The 22,257-nt window shown below is 39.3% G+C and overlaps 1 long non-coding RNA gene across 1 annotated transcript in view; it reads right to left on the bottom strand.

Annotated features, from left to right (window-relative positions):
* LOC148213754 (uncharacterized) overlaps positions 1–22,257 on the bottom strand; it is a 48,662-nt gene that overhangs the window by 13,677 nt on the left and 12,728 nt on the right. Inside the window, exons 3-5 of the long non-coding RNA XR_015793711.1 lie at positions 21,726–21,848; positions 21,008–21,078; positions 1,873–1,988 (exon numbers count right to left, since the gene is read on the bottom strand). This is a non-coding gene — a long non-coding RNA (uncharacterized LOC148213754). The remainder of the gene's footprint in view (positions 1–1,872; positions 1,989–21,007; positions 21,079–21,725; positions 21,849–22,257) is intronic.

The raw sequence follows: 22,257 nt of genomic DNA, 5'->3' as shown, positions 1-22,257 counted from the left end.
ATTTGTGTCAGAAAGTGTGAACAACCATGGAAACTTCAGAACAATGAAAAGATGTGTAACAGAAAACAACCTCAAAATAAATGTGAAGAACATACTCAAGTACTCTGAGAATAAGGTAGAAAAAGGGTTTCACATGGAGAGAAAGTCTCTGAGAAATTGCAAGGTGGAGCTCCACGTAATATTAATTCAATATGTTGGAAATCCTTTACAACTATTCTCAGCCTGGCCTAACTTTGTGCCAACATTGTGGGCATTTTTCTAGTCTGGCTGGCTTTTGTATATCATGTGATTAGGTCTTCCATTGCCCCCTTTTTGTTTTTTGGCTCTTGCACCCACAAAAAGTAGTTTCATATGGTAGAAGGAGATTTCAACTGGCAGAAGTGACATGTGCCTAATCCTAATACATCCCCAGTTGCCCCGTTTTAGTTACAGTTAATGAAATAAAGCATATCTTCTTATGAGCGAAACTCCTGAGCAGTTCTGTTAGCTTATTTTATATATCTTGTCTCTCACAAGGGAAGAAAATGAGAAATTGCAAGGCAGATTTCAGTCCAGCATTAATATAAACATTTAACAAGGCTGCTCTTACTGAACTGTAACACAGCATATGCTAAACAGGAAAATCCTGTGTCCCAAGCTTAGCTATAATTAATCCAACTTTCTTAGTACTGCTGCTTATTCCTAATATTTGGAGGCCTAACTGCATGATTTTATCATGTTCTCATGGAAGTGAATTCCATTAGATTGAGTGGTACCTACTCCTGCATGATAGTTTCTAGCAGCCTTCCCCAATATAATGCCTTCTCTACAGCCTAGAATAACATTTTCCAGAACTCCCATCCAGTATCTTCTGAAAGTCGCAGTTCTAACACTTCTTGGGGCACCAGACTCTGAATGGGTAAATAAGTCACCCTTAAGAAGGTGGATCTTGGTAAAATAAGTCTGGGATTAGTAATTTGAGAGTGATTCTTTGTGTGACTCCCCTTGAAAATGTTGTATGCTACAATTTTAAAGGTTAATTGTGATGTCTTCCTTACAATCACCAGTTCAAAATATTACTCAGCAAGCTTTAAATATCTAAAGCACATGTTAGTGTTCTCAAAAAATAAACAAATAAAAAGAAACATAGGTAAACAGTATTTCCCCCCTTTTTTAGAAGGTGACAAGGTGGTATCAGATGTTTGTAGATGCTAGGAAATTTCATTATAATAATTTGAACTCAAAAGCTAGGATGTGAAGAACTACAATAAAAAATAACCCTTTTTTGTTGTTTCCAACCAGAAAAAAACAACTCTTGTGCCAACTTTGGACATGGCACAGGAAGCTGAAGCATGGATGGGAGAAAGAAGGAATTACCTACTTTGTACAGTTGGAAGTACTGTTCTGGTTATATCTATCATTGGAACCAAGTATACGTATTCAGGTGGGAAATTCATGAATGCCCCATGAAAGAAATGGCATTTGTCCTGCATTTTTTCCTTACAGGTTTTCATTCAGCTTCTTGAAAGAGAATTTGCTTTTGAAATTCCTTTCAAAGGAAAACAAAACTTCACAGAAATTCTCATAGGTGCAGTGAGGTGTTCTTGCAATTATTCAGTTATGAAATACTGTAGCAAAGAGTATGTGTGAATGTCTTGTCTTTTTATGAATGTTCATTGTACAATAATTTCTCCAGTGGTCTCCAGCTCCATGACTTCCTATGCTTCAATTAATTCCCAAGTGAAAACACAAGAGGTAATCTTCCCAGTATGAAAAAGACCTATGGAAGGTGTTAGCAGCCAAGAGTTCAGAGTGAGGAAATTATGTGTAATAGACAACAATACACAGGCACAATGACTGTCTCTGCCACCTCCAACAAGAAAGGAAGCTCACCTTCAAGAGAAATCTGAAAGAAATGCTCAAATACTCTAAGAATAAATCCCAAGGGAAAACATCACAGGAAAACTCCAGCTGAGCTTTTTCAGATGAGGACATGTGAATAGCAGTCACTGAAAGATATGGAAGAGAAAATAAAATCAGCACTAGCTCCAGCACATCACCTCCAGCAAAGTAGGGGGAAAATCCCTATTCTCAGGGTGTACAGTAGAAGTCTTTTGCAGACAAAGAAAACTGTTGAAAAATTGCAAGCCAGATTTCAGCACATTTTTTCCACCACAGTATATATCTTGACTTTGGTATCTTGTAGTATTTGAATGTTGCCAGGAAAAAAAAAAACACCACCCCAAAACCCTGTATAGTTCTGGAAGCATAACTGTGTCGTTTAGTACAATGTTGCTGCTGTAATGCCAGAAGTGCACAGGTGGATCAGGAGAGTAGATTCACACCAGATCTTACATCCTTAATCCTCTGACTGCACCTCTAATGTTGTATATGCTTTCCCCGCCTTACAGCATATTCCCCATTCTCACATTAAATGAGAAGGAGAACATGATTTAAAAAGGAAAAAAAATTATTCCCACATACCCACAGCTCTTCCCGCCAAAGTTGCTTTTCAGCCACATAAACCTCCAGCCTTTCTTCCCAGGGAAGCCACTGCATTTACTTTCCAGACTCCCACTTAAATCCCTATTCTTCCTTTTGGGGGGGGGGGGCTTTGTGGTAAGGTGCCTTTTTCCTTCTTTTCCTTCCCCCAAAAACCTTTGGTGTAGCCTCCAAAGTTGCAGTTGTAATGTTTAATATGAGAGAAAGGGAAAATTATTGCATACAAAATTGGACAATAATAATACTAACTGTATATCAAGGTCACAAATAGAGAGTTGGTGAAGGAGCCACTGCAGGACACAGAAGTATCATCTGACTGTCCTCTCAAAATGGGGAGGCGCTATCTGGGATTGAGTCAACAAGACAAACTGGGATATTGCTGTTATCATACCATCCACCCTGCTTTCCTTGCTGGCTAAGTAATATTGAACTCCAGCATGCTAGTTTTGGAAATTTTCACCATTCATGCCAAGGCTCCCTTAATAGTGCTGGTTAGAATTTCGTGCCCTCCGTGATAGCCAGGGATCAATGAATAGGACAGAGGATACCCTTGATTTAGTTCTTGCCTCAGGACCCAAGGGAGATGTCTGGATATTGTGAGGGGCAGTTTACAATTAACTTACAAGAGACCCATGAAGATGGTTTACTCTCAGAGACTATGGAATCTAGGGGAAGCCACAGTGATCCTCTTGAGACCTTTGTTAACTTATGAGACTAGGAAACAGGGTAGGACATAGATACAACAGCTCTTAAGGGCCCTATAAGGTTTCCTTTTCTGATTTCCTGAGATGCTCCTGGCAGTGAAATGGGCCAGGAGGCAGAGGCAACCGCAGTGACAGTCACTACCTTCAAAATCGAAGATGCAATCAGCTGATCAAAGTCTGACCCCTTTTTACACATGTGCAAAGTGTGCAATACATATTAAAAAGAGATGAGGCTTTGATTGTCTGGTTGTGCCCGGCATTTTGAAGGCAGTGGCCATTGCTGCAGATGCCCTGCCAGAAGGCAGATAGAATACAAGGGCACAAGGCTGCTTGTGGATCCAACTATGTAACACATTTCTATCTACTGCATGGCAACGAAGGCTGCAAAGCAGGCTTTTCTTCACACATCTGTTCACATGTATCCATCTACACATACATTCTCACCCATGCACACATCAGGTTTCTATTTCTTTCCTGGATGCCAAGGAAAAAAGTTTTCTTTTTTCAGGGCCCAGTGTGGAAAACTCCAATGGAAATAGAAAATCACAGGAAGAAGTCATCTCCTACCCTGTTACACAGCCAATCAAGAAACAGAAACAGTTGAGCATGGAACAGGAGTAATGGGGTTTTGGCTCCAGCGGATCAAGAGTAGGCAGGCCAGAGAAGGACAACTGAGGGGATACTGTAGATCTTGCTCATAGGCTTCTGGTTTCTTGCCCATATAGTAAATTATATGTGTGCACATAAGTGGCATAAGGCAATCTGGGCTACAGATAGTCCTGGATTGTTGTTGTCTGTGTGACTGTAGTAGCTGCAATAATAGTGGTGTGGATCATTGTTATTGTGTAGAGGACAGGGATGGGCTGTGGTTCTGAAATATGTCTCCTTGCCATAAACAAACTAGTTCCTTCCAGCACCGACTGACATGGATTCACTATCATATCCAGGCTACATCAGTTCCATGACATTTCTATATCATTGTTTCAGCTTCACTGCCTCTCCACCCATAATTGCACATGCTAGGCTGCATGGGACTTCAGATTCAGTTCCAAAAAGATGCTTGGCAGCACATCCTCTACAGCGGCTACACAGTCCCAGGAAAAGTTGCAGACTTTAAAAATCACAGATTTCACTTTTGTGCTCTCATATGCTCCAAAACCCATTTGGGGAATCCAAAGTGAAACCCTGCACAATTCCAATATTGTTGTCTAATTTTGCTAGAGTATAGGATCATTCTGTCAGTTTTATTGCATTTACCTTCAATTTCATGATTCTTCAATACTGTATTGTACTGTATTGTATTACAAAGCAATTTTTTAAATGCTATCTCTATGGACCTGAAGATTTACTTTTCAGGAAAGATGTCAGTCAGGGAACCACTATATAACATTAGCCCTGATAACTATTGTGAAGCATCTCTTAATAAGGCAATAGAAGCACCCTAGCAAAGAACACAAACTGCTGTATATAACATTGCTGAATAGGGGTGTTCACAGGGTATGGTTTAAAAAAAAAAAAAAAGCAAGATGGAATCTGTAATGTTGCAAATGAAGCTCTGCCCATTTTATGTGTATTGCACACACACACACACACACACACACAAAACACCCATAAAAACAGGCAGTGTGAATTGCACCATCTTGACTTTTTTTTTTTTACTGTACTTTACCCCTATTACTGAGGGATTTAGCTAGATAGTTCCAGTATCTTTCTTCAGAAATTAGAAAGCTTAACATTTTTTGAGTATTATTTTTCCCCCATCAACATAGATGACCTTCTTGACAAGAGTACTCTAATTTCATTACAGTTTCTAAAATTATCATCATGGATGCCGAGTTTCCTAATTCAACCTGCCACAGATAGTGAATAGCTATGATTATTATGTCTTTCCCCTTGACCAAGTCTGTCAAGGAAGTTAGTTGTATAAGTTAGTCTGTCCACCGTTTCTCTATTTCTTAGTTTAAATGTTAATAGATTGTTACTTAACAGAGCTGTGGTTATCAGACTGTACTATGTGATGTGATTTACCAGCACTTTTCCAGGTCAGTGGCCTGGAGAGATGAACAGAGTACCAACATGGAAATAACTAGATGTTTCCAAAAGTAGAGAGATTAGTAGAAAAAACTTGTGATTTTTTCGGCTCTTACTAAATCAGAGCTGAAAGCCTTCTGAACTGGCATTTTGTCACTGTTGCCCAGGAAAATCTGACTGAGGATACAGCAATGTAACGTCTTCATCTGGCTATTCAGTGTCAGACTGAAGATTACCTACAGTAGATTATTATCCTAAAAGCATGGCTCATATACGCTGCTCTAAAATGAGCAAAGTTTATCTCATGAGAGCTGTTTCCTTCAGGTGTGATCAGTCTATTCTCAATGTGCTTCAGATGTTCCAGACCTGACTTCATGCTGATTAAATTACAGCAACCGTTTAACTTGCTTTCCTCCCACCACACCATCCTTTCTTCTCAGATTTGTTCCTCAAAACAGTCAGGAATTCTGGATCAAGGGCAGATATGCAATGGTGGGAGTAGAAGCAGAGCAGAGCAGAGCAGTGAGGTCATCACCCTGTTTGATTTCAGTGAGTGACAAGCTTATGTAATCTTTCATCTTTTATCTGGATGCAAACCATAATAGCTCAGTTCACAGCAACACAGTTGCACTTGAGTGCCTGGGGCTCCCTTTATAAACAACTGGCTGATTTCCCATCACGCCAACCGTTGCTGCGAAGAATGAAGGTGCTTTTAAAATGTTCATGTGTGAACACATTTATGTCTTCTGCAGTCTTTTTTACCTGTAGGAAGGCTTTGATGTAAAAGCCCTATTATGCTGAAGCAGGCTTCTCCTCATTCTGTCTTCAGATAAACCAACATGTCAGGACAATATAATTTGCCCATCCATCAGGAATATTTTTAAAAGGCCCATATCTTCACCATACAAAAGCTTACTATACATGCATTTGAACATTTGTGGGAAATTTTCTGTATACCAGTTTGCCTTGTGCAACTTCAGAACTTGCACAGTCATGAAATGCAATGGTTCTCCTCACAAGCGGTGGATGGAGAACCACTGCACAGTTTAGTTTCATTCTTTCCTTGTCAGTTTTTGTTGTAAAACAAACCCAAGTTTGTCTTCACATTCTTTTATTTTCCTTTACTATTGTTGCTATACTCTTTACTTTATTCTAAGTTCAAAAATATTTGAGGGATTTTCATAGATTAAATCCTGACTTAGTTTCCCTGAACTATTTCCGCCAAATGATCTTAAATTTACTAACTGCTTTTAAAACCATTTCCTACCCTAATCCCAACCATCTTCACAGTGATTGAAGTCAGAAGCAATTCAGTAAGACTCATAGAAGAATCCCTCAACAACAGAGCCTAAGCATTGACTAGACACCAGGTTTGTGACTATATTTTAGCAGTGATGTTCCCTGACCTCGCCCTCCAACTTTATTGTGGATGCCATCCCTAATCTCTCCAACAACTACACATTAAAAAGTCAGCATCTTGATCTAAAGGCATTCAGCATAACCATCTTTTAGAACTGGCCTGGTAACAGAATAATATGGTTTTCACTTATAGCATGGCTAAAATAAAAGGAAATCTGTCTGATGCGAACTCATAAAATATGACTGGGGATTATCAGAGACATTCTTCTTCAATGTGTTTGCTTCCTTGCTGGGAATTATTAGGACACTAACTCTTAGAACGTTATCAAATCCCTTTTTGTGTGATGAAATACAAAACTTATCAAGCACTTATTTCTCCCAAGAAGCTTTTATCATTAAGTATTAGATAGACTAAGCAGCATAACAAAATCAAAAAACCTAACTTTATTGTTTTATCAATAGATTACAACAGAAAGAGAAGAAAAAGGAATGTTTGCCATAGGTTACATAATGATTACAGGTGAGAAAAATATAATGGCTTATTTGTTAAATTTCTGGGTGGGTGAAAATTAGCTCAGATTTTAGAAACCGAGAAGGCAAAACTTCCACTACAAGTATGATTATCTTATTATGGGAGGTCAAAAGAAAATCAGTGTTTTGTGTATTATTCTAGCTAGCTTTCCTTTCAAGAACCATATCTAAGTACCTGGTTGGAATGTCAAAAAATATGGCTTAATATATTGATTTTATTTTTATTTAAAAGACTTATATGGCAGCACATCATAAGAAACACAGCTCTGGGTGGTTCACAACAGTTGTATAAAATCAAATGTCATTAAAACAATAAAGGCAAAAAGCAAGAACAAAAACCTGATGCAACAACCAGTCTCCTTCCATGTAGCTGACACCACTATCTTCAGGCTCCAGCCTCACCCTATCCCAGCACTCGGGGAAAGAGCCAGCTTTTTCCTGGCCTGCCAGAAGATTAAGAGGGTAGGGGACTGCCAGATATATATCAAATAAAACAATGATGGAATCTTGCAACTGTATAAAATGAATTGTTTTCATTGGAAATAAACCATTAAATAATCAAAATAAAATATTTCTTAATGGGAAGGATTAAGCATGCATAAATTGGTGGCCTTCCTGGAATCCTAGTTTTTGCTTGAAGAGAAAGTTTAAACTGTGGCCAAGACAGCCTTTGCACAGTATGGTATGCCAATTATTACTGTTTCTGGAGTGGGAGCTCCTTCTCATGGTCATTCATGCCTTAATCACCTTGTTTGGGCTTCTGCAATACACTCTATATGGGGCTGCCCTTGAAGGCATCTCAGAAGCTTCAGCTGGTATGAAATGTAGCAACATGGGTAATTATAGGGCTGTCTCATTTTGCCCATGTGACACTTCTACTTTGCAAGCTGCATTGGTAACTGGTTGGTTGGGGTGCATTTCAAGATGCTGGTTGTCACCCTTAAAGCCCTTCATGACTTGTGGCTTGGATACCCATAGGACCATCTTTCTCCAATTATTTCTGCCCATTCAGTAAGATCTGGCAGGGTCAACATGCCCTAAGTTCCAACAGCAAGCAGGGGCATCTTGTGAGACCCCAGCCTCCTTTATGGCTACCCCTGCTCTTTGGAACAGGCTCCTCCCTGAAGTCTGCCCAGCTCCAATACTGTTATCCTTTAGGAAAGCTTTGAAGACTTTTTTCAGAGGTTCTGGAATAGAGTGATTTATGACCCTGCTGGGTATATATTGCTTTGTTTTGTTGCTTTCCAGCATGGGTAGTTTATATTTTACTGTATTGTTTGCTGGGTTATGCTTGTCTTGCTTCTTACCTTTAATTTGCTTCAGCAATTGAGGCAGCTAATAAACTGAATGAATAAATAATCTAGATTTTATTTTTGAAACACCAACTCTCACTTCTTGTGTCCCATTTGTTTTGAAACAATACTTGCTTTTTATAGCAGCAGCTACAGAAAATCCCGACTTTGTTGCTGGTTTGTCCAGGCAGAACAGGAGTGAATTCTGACAGCAGTCCAGCTTTGTGCATCCATGTCATGAGGTTTGCATACCTAAAGCTGGAGCTCTGTAACAGCACTTCCAGGCTTTCTTCTCTGCTGTGTTTGGACAAGCCAGCAGATGACAGCTGTTCAGTAGAGAACTGGAAGTACTCTGCAAAAGGTATAAAAATATCACCTGACTATTTAGGAAATGTTGGATTCCCCCAAACCCTCTGACCAGCTATGATTGCTTTTTATGACCTGTGAGTCTACCATTCTTTGAATATATTTTGCCCTTTATATTTCTGCTAAATATTAATCAGGTTGCCACTCTTAGTCTTACAGCCAAGAAATGCCAAAAGGTGCATATGCAGTGCTCACCATAGAGGGGCTAATATAGAGGCCCTGCTTTGGGAAGAACTTTCAAGAGTGTTAAAGCATGTAATGGATGTTTTAGTATTTGCAAGGTTTAACATACTCGTTTTACTCTTTATATCCACCCCACCCCACAAGCAAAACAAAAACAAAAAATCCAGAATCCACTCATTCTGGGGAGCTCCAAAATAGATGTTAGCCAGTTCTCAAACAAAAGCTACAACCATTACAGAACCTAAGGACCTGGGTTTCCCCTGCAGCCTCCAAGCTTCACTTTCCTAGCATGAAACATCTTTATCAACAAAATCAGCACCTACACCAACAAAGAAACTCTCTGAGTTGCCTTTTCAGGAGCCAAGGCTGGTGGATGCTTCCTGCTCCCAGAAAGCCTGGAATATGCATTTGTGTTAAGGGCTTCTCTACTCCCTCCATTGCTTGAGAACACATCAGAACAGGATAGGACCAACTCTTAACTTTTTACTGTGGGGATAGTTGGACACAAAAAGAGTCTCCCACCTTCAGTCAGCCAGCCTGCCTGGCCATCTCAAATTTTAACATTGGTGGTCTGCCTGATGTTCCTGAACTGCAACTCCTAACAGCTCTAGCCAATCCAGCCAAGGACAAAGGATGCTGGACACTGTAGATCAGCACATCAGAAGAATTAGCTCTCCATTACAGAGAGACCACTTTTCAAAGAGATGTTTCAGGTTCCAAGGATGACTCCTTAATCCACACATCCCCGATCCCCACCGCCACTGGTCAAACTTCCAAGTCTTTTGGTATTGGAGGCAAAAGCTGAACAAACACAATCAGGGTTAGGGTTAGGGTTGTAGCTCCCCCATTCTGCCTCCTTAGCCTGAATGGTGGCTCTAAAATGGCTCTTCTCAAATCTAGACCTGCAGGAACAATCTGGCCACCTGATTGCCCCCTGCCATAGGGAGCATTCAAACTCATCAGGGTTCCCTCCCTGTTCACCCTTTCCATGGGCCTAGTCAGTGTGTTGTAAAGAGTTTGCATGTGCTAAAGGGCTGGCAGCAGAGGCTTGTTGGAGAAGTCCAGCATAGCTCCAAACTATCAAAGCCATATGCGTAAAAAAGCCAAAAACTTTTGGATACAAATAAATACATTAATTCAGAAGATTTTAAAGACTAATGTACAATTGAAACCAGAGACTTTTCTTTTAGGATTAATGGACAGACAGCTAGAAGAAAAACATGAAACTTTGTTCTTATATATGACAACTGCAGCAAGATTACTAGATGCTCAAAAGTGGAAAAGTTCAGCAAAACCTACAATGGAGGAATGGTTGGTGAAGATGATGGAACTTGCAGAGATGGCTAAATTGATTTCTTTGATTGAGAAAAAGCAATATCTACATTTATGGCTGACTGGAAACCCCTTATAGACTTTTTGCATGAAACAGAAAAAAATGCACTTATGATTTGTGGTTTTGATGATTAGAAAAAAATGGATAACAGAAAAAGTGAGCCTTTTTTGTAATCATAGAGTAAGAAATAATTTTGTAATCGTACTTACATTTGCTGCAAAGGAAACTGGAAGTTTCTATTTCTTTTTATCTTTTCTTTCTGCACTTTTCTTTCTCTTTTTCTTCCTTTGTTTTCTTTATTTCTGCATGAGTTTGTGTTACTTTATACAGTATGTTCCCTTTAAAACTTTTAATAAAATGTATACAAATGATCAAAGCCATGTATTCCTCTAGACTTGCATCTATAGCTGGTGAAAGGTTTTGAGAAAAGCACTGGGGCAACAAAGAACAAGGTGGCTGTTGGAGATGGCTATTGGAGGTGGCATTTCTGCTTTTCCTGGACTAGCTATCTTGCTGTGCAAATGGAACCCTAAACACATTTGTTAACTCCCCCCCCCCCTCCATTTGTTTGTGAACTGTTGTCAAACCCACGTTTTGAACCATACTGATGAATATAATGTACCAGTTTTTGAAGCCAGGTTGAACATTTTGGGGGGCTTAACTCTCATTTGCCCCAAAAATATGAAATTTAGCTAATTTAATGACAGCCAGAGAAAGTAGTTTGTTACATGCAGAAAAGAATGAAGAGGATCAGTGCTTCAATGTAAGTTGCAGTATTCATCTGGCTGTGGTAGTTTGAGTATGAACAATTTTAGGACTCATATTTTTATATCACCCGGGAGGGAAAGATATAAAAGATAATATTTTGCTTTTTCCTTCATTAATTCTTTATTCGTTGTATTTGGGGACATCAATAGCTAAGGGAAAGTAAGAAAGGTAATATGTAAAAATCTTCTCTGCTCACTCCTGTCTCTAAACTACAGGGATTATCTCCAGAATTCAGATAGTAAAGCAAATAATTCATCTATTTGAATGTAAAGGAAGAAATTCAGTCATTGAGTGAAGATTTGATGGAAACAAATCTTCCTCAATATTTATAATTCACTTTGAGCTCCAGAGAAAATTCAAAGATGAGAATGGAGGCAAGAGTAATATTGAACTAAAACTAAAAAGCCAGGACTGCATTTCCTAGGTCCTAGAAAGTGAGACCTCTGAAGCTGGGGCCTTAGAACCATTGGACTAGAAGATCAAACCCAGACGCTAAGAATATGTTCCCAGGAAAGTAACAATAAACATTCTGACATCATGTTTGGTGATTTGTTTTTAAGAATGCAAAGGTCTGTCCAGAGATACTTCAATCTGATAAAAACCAGCATCCAAAACATATGTCTGAATGTTTTTTACAGGTCCCTTCTCTGATCAGCTGACCAAACAGAGGAAAAGAAGTGTCTGAAAGAAAGACAAGCCTTTACATGAAATGCTTTGCAGCATGGTTGTTATCGATGTGAATCCAGAATTGGTCTTCCACAATCATAACAAAGGTCCCACAGATGAGATTAAGAAAAAAACAACAGATTATTACCTTTTTTCCTTTTTTCTATTTTTTAGTTGCAGGGCAAGAGGAGGGGGGAAAGGGCTTGTGACCAAAATAGAAACTATCCCCATTTTCTAAAATGACAATTGTACAAAATGAATTATGCTCAAACCCTGATCTGAGCACCTGAGGTGTTTTAAATTCAAGAGCTGAATCTCCTGTCTTATTACTATCTCTAATTATAACCACACTGCATGATTTATAAAGCAGAAGAGAAAAATATTCCACCGTGAAGCTTATTTGAACATTTGGAAGGTACTGTAAGATTGCACGTATGTAAGAGAGATTTTCAGTACACATCCACCATTACCTCCAAATTGATCTATTGCTAACAATCCTAGGTTTGCTGGAAACACTTTGTGGAAACACTTTGTGGAACATGTTGATTCCCAGGGCTACAAATTCCACTGGTGGGTGGAAGACATTCTCAGAGAAGGCAAGTATAGCCATATTGACAGCCATGCTATCAGCAAGTTGTCTAAGGCAAAAACAGGAGGAAGACAGGTCAGGATCTAACTGATAGATTGTTAAGTCCACTACAGAAGTTCACCTGAGATTTCTGACAGTACCAACATTAAGGATGGATTAGCACAAAACACTAAATCCTAAATCCCAGAATAATAAAACACAATGGACTGTTCTCATAACTAGCCATTTCCAAACAAATAAGCTACATTAGGACTTAATGAGACAGCCTGGGTCACCCAATATGCTAAGGTAATGGCAGGGTGGGTTTCCACAATATGTTGAACCACAAACCACCCAATTTCATTTTAATTTAGACTAATGCATTGTGCAAACTCAGACCACTAAGTCACAATTTTCTCCTTTTCTTTCTCTCTCTCTGTATCAAAAAGAAAAACACAAAATGGCAATGAGCTAGTAAAGAAAGGATTGTGACCTTTACTATCCAGATAGTAAAGAAAGGGTAGAAGAAGACCATTAAGTCCAGAGTCCTATTTGCTACATGAGCTTAGGAAAGAACAGAACTGAGTTAAGACATTGCAAAAGGGTGCTATGTTTGTACAACCCTATGCTCCAAAGCACTTTTTGGAGACTGAATCCAAAGCTCCACATTGTCTTTCTGTTTTGTTCCTGTCACTGAATGGTAAATAACTAAGGCACAGGGCCAGATTAAGCAATGTACACAGCAGAGCTAATTGAAAGCTCATCACTGTCAGCTCTAGCCCAGCTAGCCCAGCTGGGACTAGAGTCAACCTGACAAGGATGGGAGCCTCCCTCCTGGAGGCCTAATCTGGTTCTCAGTCTAATCCATCCTGCTCCTTCTAGAAGGCTCTTCTTTTCCCATGGCTAGTTGAACCTTGAGGGATAGTTGAATCTCATGTGGCTTTATGCATTGTCTGTACAGAAGAAGCAGAAGATAAATGAGAAAATAGATATTAGGGGTGGAAATTCTGACCTTCCTGAAAATGACTTGCTGTAGCCTAACTGAGCATTGATCTTGGGCTTTAGGGGAGCCAAATGAAGTGCTTAGGTTGGTCTGACATTTGAAGAGCAACTGCTGGAAAATACAGGCAGTCTCCAGTTCTGTTCCCAAGGTCTGTTAAGTCAAATTTGTATGTAAGCCGGAACAATATCATTGTATAATATTGTATAAGTAGTATTGTGTAATGAACTCAAACCATTGTGTATTTATTTATTTATATTTATTTATTAAATTTTTCAACCGCCCATCTCCCCCCAATAATATATATATATATATATATATATATATATATATATATATATATGTATATATTTAATTCAAAACATTGTGTATTTAACTCGAATTTTGCTGCAGTAGGCTCCATTCTTAACTATGAGTCATCTGTAAACTAGGCATTCATAACCTGGGGACTATCTGTAATGCTACACTGAGCCATAAGCCAAACTCCTAATAGTTATTCCATGCCTTAGCCTAGTCAATCCATCTCCTTAGCTTAGTCAATCCTAAAACCATCTCAATTTATAGAGACTAACATTTATGTTCATTTTCCCTTCTACGTTACATTGATTACATGCAGTTTTGCCACAAAAGTTCCTGCTGATTCATCTGTTATCAAATTGCAAGACATGCATTCCAATCCTTAAATTAGTATCATTATATGGGTCTCCAGAAATTGTTATGCTATTACTTTACACTAGCATTTATGCAAAAATATTATATTATCAACACAATCAATAAAGAGTTCATTATGAATGGGTAAAACAGAATTTCCTATCTGGAAATTATGGGAGCTGTAGCTCAAAAAATGTGGATGTCACCAGATTGAGGGAAACTAAAGCAAGAGATGCAGAAAAGCACTATTGTAAGATTGTGGAATGTAAATTAAGAAAATCATTATTATAATTGGGAAATATATTTTATTCAAGATAGCTGGTAGGAAAGCACGTCTCAAACTCAGTCACTGTTCCAAAACTGAAAATACAATACTATCTCTTGAAATTATATGACATTTTAGCTACAAAAAATATTCACATAGAATATATTCTCTTACTTCATTATATTAGCCATGTTATGAAGAAGCAGTAAACAATGTATTATTTAATGATGTACACAATCCTCAGTATTGTCTTTGTTCTCTGTGGGTTTGGGCATGTTGTCACAGTCTTTCATTCAGTTGTAAATATTTGTGCTCAAGGAGCACCCCAAGGTGCTGTAGTTAACCATTTTCTTTGACATCACTCCACGGGGACAGATGAGAAATCATCTCAAAATAATATCCTCCTTGGTCCCCAATAGACCATTGTTACCAGTGTTTGGCGGAGGAAATGTCTGAATACAAACCAAGAATACATTATAAAATAATTCTTGGAATCAGAGTGCAATTTGTTTGTCACGTTTCAGGGATCCAGCTAAGACATGACCTCTTCTTAGCCTTTTGCTCAGCTAATAGCTGATGATTCCTTCATATGCAGCTCTCATGGCTGGAAGCTTTGGGAGTTGGGGGTGCTCTGTTCTGCCCTTTGACAGCCAGTCTCAGCACAGAAAGACCATGTAAGGGCCAAACTACACATGACATTATTCATGTTTTTTGGAAAAATATACTTTAAACTGGGCATTTCTTTTCTGGAGGAAATAAACAGCCAAGACACGCTGAACTGGAAATCAGGGCTCAAGCCAATTTCTCTATTCCCAAAGAAAATAGCAACTGTATTATGATTTAATAAATAGCTCTGATGATCATTGCAACCCAGGAAAATATGCTTTTGGTAGACACCAGTATGGAGCTTTCATATTTTTTTCCTCAAAATAAAAATAGCCAGCTTAACCATATAAATGAGATAGATAGATAGATAGATAGATAGATAGATAGATAGATAGATAGATAGATAGATAGATACAGATAGAGACATAGAGATAGAGATAGAGATAGAGATAGAGATAGAGATAGAGATAGAGATAGAGATAGAGATAGAGATAGAGATAGAGATAGAGATAGAGATAGAGATATATATAAAATTCCCCTCTCACCCCTATGGGTGGTACGTGTCTTCTTCAATCTCGGGTCCTCTACCAGAGGCCTGGGAGTTTGAGGGTTCTGTGCAGTATCTTAGCTGTTCCTAGCACTGCACTCTTCTGCACAGAGAGCTCTGATGTTGTTCCTGGGATCTGTTGGAGTCACTCTCCCAGCTTAGGAGTCACATCCCTGAGTGCTCCTATCACCAATGAACCACTTTGGCCTTTACTTTCCACATCCAGCTGCTAGATAGCATAGTGGTTAGAGCCCTGCTTTTGACATGGGAGACCGGGGTTCAAATCCCAGCTGGTACCTACCTTACCAGTAGGGGTCCTTGGGCAAAGACCCACTAACACTTTACCTGCCTACTTCATATATGAGAGTGACACAAATTAAGAGAGTCATGCCGGCTCAGACGTCACCCAGATTAACAAGGTCCGCTTCAGATGTTGGGGAGCCAGGACAATCTGACGATAAGTGGGCCACTGGAACAAACCATACATGAATGAGACAAGAGAACTTGGAATTAATGGAATGCTACTACAACAGTAGACCTAATGAGAGGGGATATATGAAACGTACGAGGGAGCTATGGATGGACAGAAGACCTACATCCACAATAACTGAGAAACAACTAGTTACCCAGTGTTTCAACATAGTGAAGAGGAAGCTGCTCTCACAACCTGAGATAGACCAATTCCATATACATACATACATACATACATACATACATACATACATACATATGCAAATACTAAAGCCCTGAGAAAACTGCATGAAATGGTTTCAGCATTACAAGCAGGAATCCATGGAAGTGGTAGGATTTTAATAATCTCCAGGTTCTTAGATGAATCTCAGGCCAGTCCAGCAACAAAGATCTCAAATAACATGGAGTTGTTATATCCCTGGTCTAAGTCTTTTGCCTTAGACCTTTCCAACATATTGTAATAAATGTATATATATAACATTTGGAATCTAGATCATTGATACACTTACTAACCAGGATTAAAAATCAAGATTTTCATTTATCTGTGTAGGTAAGAGAGAGGGAAGGAAGAGCTGAGGAGCTGGAGTATAATCAAGTAATTGAAAGATAAACCTGAGGTCCACAGCTGCAATGAGCAGTCTTTAATGTGCAGGGAGGAATGTTCCTGAATATTGCTTGTTCTGGGGAAAGCTGATGCTATTTTGCAAACTAGCATAAACCCAGTTTGGATACAACAAGAGTAAATGTGAAAGTGCCCCATATATTATGCTCTCAGCTGCATTGTTCTTAAATTTCTCATGATGAGTGGGGAAGTCTTCCATAGTTCTTTTGAAAATAAGCAGAACTTCTGCATAATCAGAAACCTTGATAGAGCCAAGTTCCCAGTTGGTGGCAGCTTCTGCTTCTGCTCAATGAATACAAGTAGAGCCCTTTTACACATTTCCCCAGCCAATATAGGGAGGTCATGGGCACTTGGAATGTGAGACAGCATAATCAATTCCTTGCACTGGAACTCTCAAAACATATGGAGAGGATCAGGTTACTGACCCTATTCTAATTTCCTATTTGGTGTCTCATGTTCAATCAGTTGATTTGTGAATAAACTTTTTTAAAAAATCTTCATTACTCACAAGGAAACTGACTCATTATATTGTAAGTTAAAAGACTTGATCTCTTCCCTTCATGAAGCAGTCACTGGTTTTTGTGTTTGGGTTTTTTCAAAAAACGGAAAAGGTTGATGTCAGGATTCATTACCACTTATTACCATCCATTCCATATCTTGGAGTATTTAATGGGATGGATCAATAAAGGCTGCCAGCTGCATGCTCGCAGATTCACTCCAAATAACCGGAAATCCTACAAAAGGAAAAAGGCCCAGATTGAGGGTACAGTTTGTGTGCAGGCTGCATGCAGACATTCAGATGAACATATGGAAGCAAAGTGTGAGCACGATTCCAGTTTCTTTCTCCTCTCCCTGAATGCATGAAAGACACAAAAATCAAAGCCACCTAAAAACCAGCCTTGGAATTCCCCAAATATGCTTGTACAAAGGTTTTATTTAGCTTTTGTTGTTCAGTCGTTAAGTCGTGTCCGACTCTTCGTGACCCCATGAACCATATTGCGCCAGGCCTTCCTGTCCTTCCCTGCCTCCCTGAGTTTGCTCAGTTTCATGCTCATTGCTTCAGTAATGCTACCTAACCATCTCATCCTCTGCCGTCCTCTTCTCCTTTTGCCTTCCATCTTTCCCAGCATCAGGGTCTTCTCCAAAGAGATCTCTCTTCGCATTTATTTAGCTAGGTAGAGTGTAATTAGAAATCTGGGATTTCCTTCCCAGGAAAAGGGTATGTGTAGCTTCAGTGTGACAAAAGAGCTGTGGGTTGTTTCACCCTTACTTTTTGTATGTAAATAGGCTTTCCAGGGAATATATATAGAAAATTCTTTTGAAAAAACCTCTCAAGCACTGTCCGGAATTGCTATAGAGATCTACTTCCTTCTTAATCACTACATTCCTGCACCTGAAATGAAGATAAAATCTGAGTTTGGAAATATACTGTAGAAGTGCTATTTCCCAACCCACAAAGCTTCAATCCTAGACACGGTTAAAAACGTAATCCCATGTTTTCACTTTTGCACTGGATTGGACTGCAATTGTTGCAATGTGTTCCTTTACAGCAGTGATTTCAATTTGTGTCCCAGGGAAGGTTGGAGTTTCCTTAGAAGAGTGTTGCCAAAACTTGGCAGCTTTCAGATGTGTGGACTTCAACTCCCAGAATTCCTCAGCCAGCCTGGTTAGGGAATTCTGGGAGTTGAAGTCCACAATCTAATAATTTGATTGGACCTCTGGTTCATAGCTCACAGAACATTTAAATCTTACTGGTAAGTATGGCTGGGAACAAATCTTTACTCCCTGAACAGCACAGTTCCAGGACTGAAATGATGAAATTGTCGTAAAAAGGGAACAAACATCTGTGCCTGACTGTATACGTTCACAACTATGAAAGTTAGGAACCACAGTGCATTGTGGAAACAGCCTGATGAACAGTAAACATGTTTGCTTGCTTAAAACCTTGATTTTTTTTTTTTTTTTGCAGTGTTTTGAGAACTACAGCAAATTTGGGATAGGGTGTAATAATATCAGAGAGAAAAAACCAAGATCTGTCCTACAGAAATCCACAATGATTTGTAGATGGATTGAAGAGTTTTTCTTTTGTTTCTATTCCTTTCCTTTCACTTATGCTTCTGCCTGTGCACTGCCACATTAGAGGAACATTTTAGATCTGACTGAATCTTTTAATGCCTAGTGAAGATTGCTGTCTGAAGAAACAATCTCTGCTGCAAGGGTAGCTCGCTTTTTCAAGGTCTTTCTGGGACCAATTGCTGCAGATGGACAGTATGGTTTCCCTTTACTTTGAGAAAGAGAAAATCTTAATGTAATTCAAAGCAAAGAAAATCCTCACAAACTTCACCCAAATTCCAGAGTTACTAACTTGGCCTCACCCATTTGTATGACAACCTATTCAAGCTCACTTTTTAAGTGTGGTCCCCAGCAACTAAAAATCTGACCAACTCCTGTTCTTCTGATTAGGTGCGAAGTTGGAATTTGTTACACTTTCAGATGGAATACATATTGAATTTCTTCATCACAAAAAGTCAAAATATCAATAAGCCATTCCAAGCTGTTGATGTCCCATACTAAGTACCTGAATCAATTCACTGGACAGAAGTGAAATGTATTTATTAAGTTCACATGCATTTCCCACCCACCCCAAATGTGAATGATTCATTTTAGTTTAATAGAATCACATGCCAGATTAATGCTGCACCTGTTAAGATATCCAGGGTTTGTTTGAATATTGGTTGATAGCTTGTTTAATAACTTGCCACTCAAAGAAATGACAAGGAAAGGGGAAAATGCTGCCTTTATTAGCATTTGATCATAGAAGGGGAAAGACTGCCCCAAGAATCCATGACATGTACCTAATTAAACTGTGTAGAAAGTTCTTCACCGTATCTTATGAGCTATGCGATTAACAGATCAGGGAACCATCTGTGAAGTATCAGCAATGTTCACCTCTGACTTAACAGAGGTCTGGTCAAGAGCCCCAGCTTTTGCTATTTGGATTGGTTGATTAGAGTCAGTCAGCCATGCGTGTTATGTATAGCTCAGCATATTGGTCTCTGTAACAACATATTGGACAGCCAAAGTAATCATAACATCCTAACCCTAACCCTAATTCCTGTTCTGCTGACGGAGCGTCACCTAAATAGGGAGCTCAAAGGCACTTTCATCTCACAGAAAAGGAAGGCTAACTTTTTTATGAGATTGGAAATGGGGAGGAAACAGCCAATCAGATTAAATATTAACTTCTGCCAATCTAAATCTCCTTAGGGGCACCCAATCTATTTTTGTTCTTATTAAAACTCATATTTATTAGCTCTTTCAGCTCCTTTATTGAATTGCTGCCAGCTCAGGGGACAGGACCTGGATCTGAATTTCTACCTACTGTATTTCAGGAGTAAGTGGAAAAACCTGCAGCAAAGTGTGACAGGTCAAAGTACAGCCAACAGTTGAACTTGATTCAGCACTGAGCAAGCTGTCCAGTTGACCACAATGATGTTTGGACTGCAGAAGGTAGCTTAGCAAAATACTTGCTGAGTACTTGAACCTGGAACCAAGGCTGACATTACATTAATTAATACTAGGAAGAGACATCTCATGTTAGAGCAGCAGTCCCCAACCTTTTTGGCACCAGGGCCCAGTTTCGTGGAAGACAATTTTTCCACAGACCAGGCGGGGGGGATGGTTTCAGGATGACTCAAGTGCATTACATGATAGTGTTTTGATAGGAGTCTGCAAGCAATTGATTTATTATGGTCTCTGTGCAGTCAAACCTCTCTGCTAATGATAATCTGTATTTGCAGCCGCTCCCCAGTGTTAACATCACCGCCTCAGCTCCACCTCAGATCATCAGGCATTAGATACTCATAAGGAGCGTGCAACCTAGATCCCTTGCATGTGCAGTTCACAGTAGGGTTTGTGCTCTTATGAGAATCTAATGCCTCTGCTGAACTATGGGGCGGAGCTCAGGCAGTAATGCAAGCGATGGGGAGTGGCTATAAATACAGATGAAGCTTCACTTGCTCGCCCGCCGCTCACCTCCTGCTATGCGGCCCGGTTTCTAACAGGCCACGGACCAGTACCGGTCTGCGGCCCGGGGGTCGGGGACCCTGTGTTAGAGGATGAACACTATTAATGAAGCAAAGATTTATGTGTAATTTATAGAAGTACAAGAAATGTCAATGTTATTCTTAATTCATAGTTGTAATAGTTGTTAACATTTTGTTAACATTTAGGTAGCGATTCCAAGTGTTCAAAACACTTGCCATGCATTATCTCAGTTGTCCCTGTGTCATACATATATTATGATGGTCCTCATATTGTATGGTTCCATTAGGGAAAGTCTCTGGATGGAAGTCCAGGATTCTGCTCAGCAGAATGAGCAGAAGAGGTTCCAAAAGATGGTAGTCCGATGTATCATGCATAAGTAGGCAACCTGAAGCCTTAGGCCACACAGAAAAAGGGACAGGAAAGAGAACGAGACAAAAAAGGGGGTGCCAGGAAAAAAAGGATTTGTCAGAAAAAAATGGGTAATTCCATTCAATTTTAACTTCTGTTCCCACTTACCATTTGCTTCTGCTCTGCCCATCATAGGCCTGCAATGCTCTCTCATAGATTTCTCCTATAGGAATCAGACCCTGTGCAAGAAAAAGGAGGCTATCTGAACCTTGAATCGAACGTGTTTTGAAATAAGTGATGCACTGCATCTCATTCATTCCCAAAGGACCATTATATCCTAATTACCCAGTTTCACTGCTGCTGCTATTTGACACGCTAAGGCTAAAAAAATAGAACCTTGCTTCAGGCCATTTGCAGAGTGGGTGACAGAAATATTAATAATGAGCAAATACTAAGATATTAGTACCATTAAACCACTAACTCTTTTTCATAATTGCTTTAACAGGTGGCCTGAACTCATACAATAGAGATACACTTTATTCATAGGATAAAATATTTGGTGAATTCTACTCATCCACCCCTTTCTGAGCTTTTTCTACATATGGCCATGGTCAAGCATGCTTAAATTCTTTCCTCATTTGCATCTAACCATGGCCAAACATGCCCGTTTTTTCTTGTGCCCCATGACAATGTCTTCATTTCATCCCCAGCACATGATTGGGGAAGACAAGTCATTCTTAGCTGCAATGGCATCAAAGTAGCATTTCTCCTCTTAAACTGACATTATCCAAGGGCAGCTTCAAGGTGCATAAAAGATAGGAATCAACAATAGGGACAGCAAATTGCATGCGGTATAGTTGGAAGGGTAGATAGCACTTCAACTCACAAGTAGGGAAAGGCCACAAGGCCAGTACTCTTTGTTGACAGAATATCACTTTCATTGTATCTCAGACTGGTATGAGTAGTTTTGGAAATGAGGTAGTATCTTCTCTTGGATGATACTGATAAACTGAATAAAAACAGATTATTTGGACTATAACATTGGTTAGACAGAACAGAGTTTTACTCAGCTGTACGTGTTACAGTTGATTAAAGCCTGCCACTATCTTGAGTGTTCTTATTCATCTTAACAGGAGCCTAAAACAACACACTGATTTTATCCCCATTTTTCAGGTGCAGGCTCTTGAAATTCAAGGGGTCACCCAAGACAATCACAGCCTGTGTTGAAAATCAGGAAACAAAAAACTCAATAAGTGAAAATTAAAAACACAAGAAAGATACATTTTCCTTTTCTTTTAATCTTACAAATCGAAAAAACTCAAAAGTTGATCCTGCTGACAATTCTGCATTAAGGCTGGCAATTGCAACAACACAGAAAAGGAATTCCCACAATTAAGGGCAGGTCACTTGCCCTGGCA

This window comes from Python bivittatus, unplaced genomic scaffold (genome assembly GCF_059951505.1).
Source record: "Python bivittatus isolate LINGU-HERP-01145 unplaced genomic scaffold, Pbiv_v1 ctg000850_np1212, whole genome shotgun sequence".
NCBI lineage: Eukaryota > Metazoa > Chordata > Lepidosauria > Squamata > Pythonidae > Python > Python bivittatus.
Note: the sequence above shows the minus strand (reverse complement) of the source record. Positions and strands in the feature narration are given on the sequence as shown.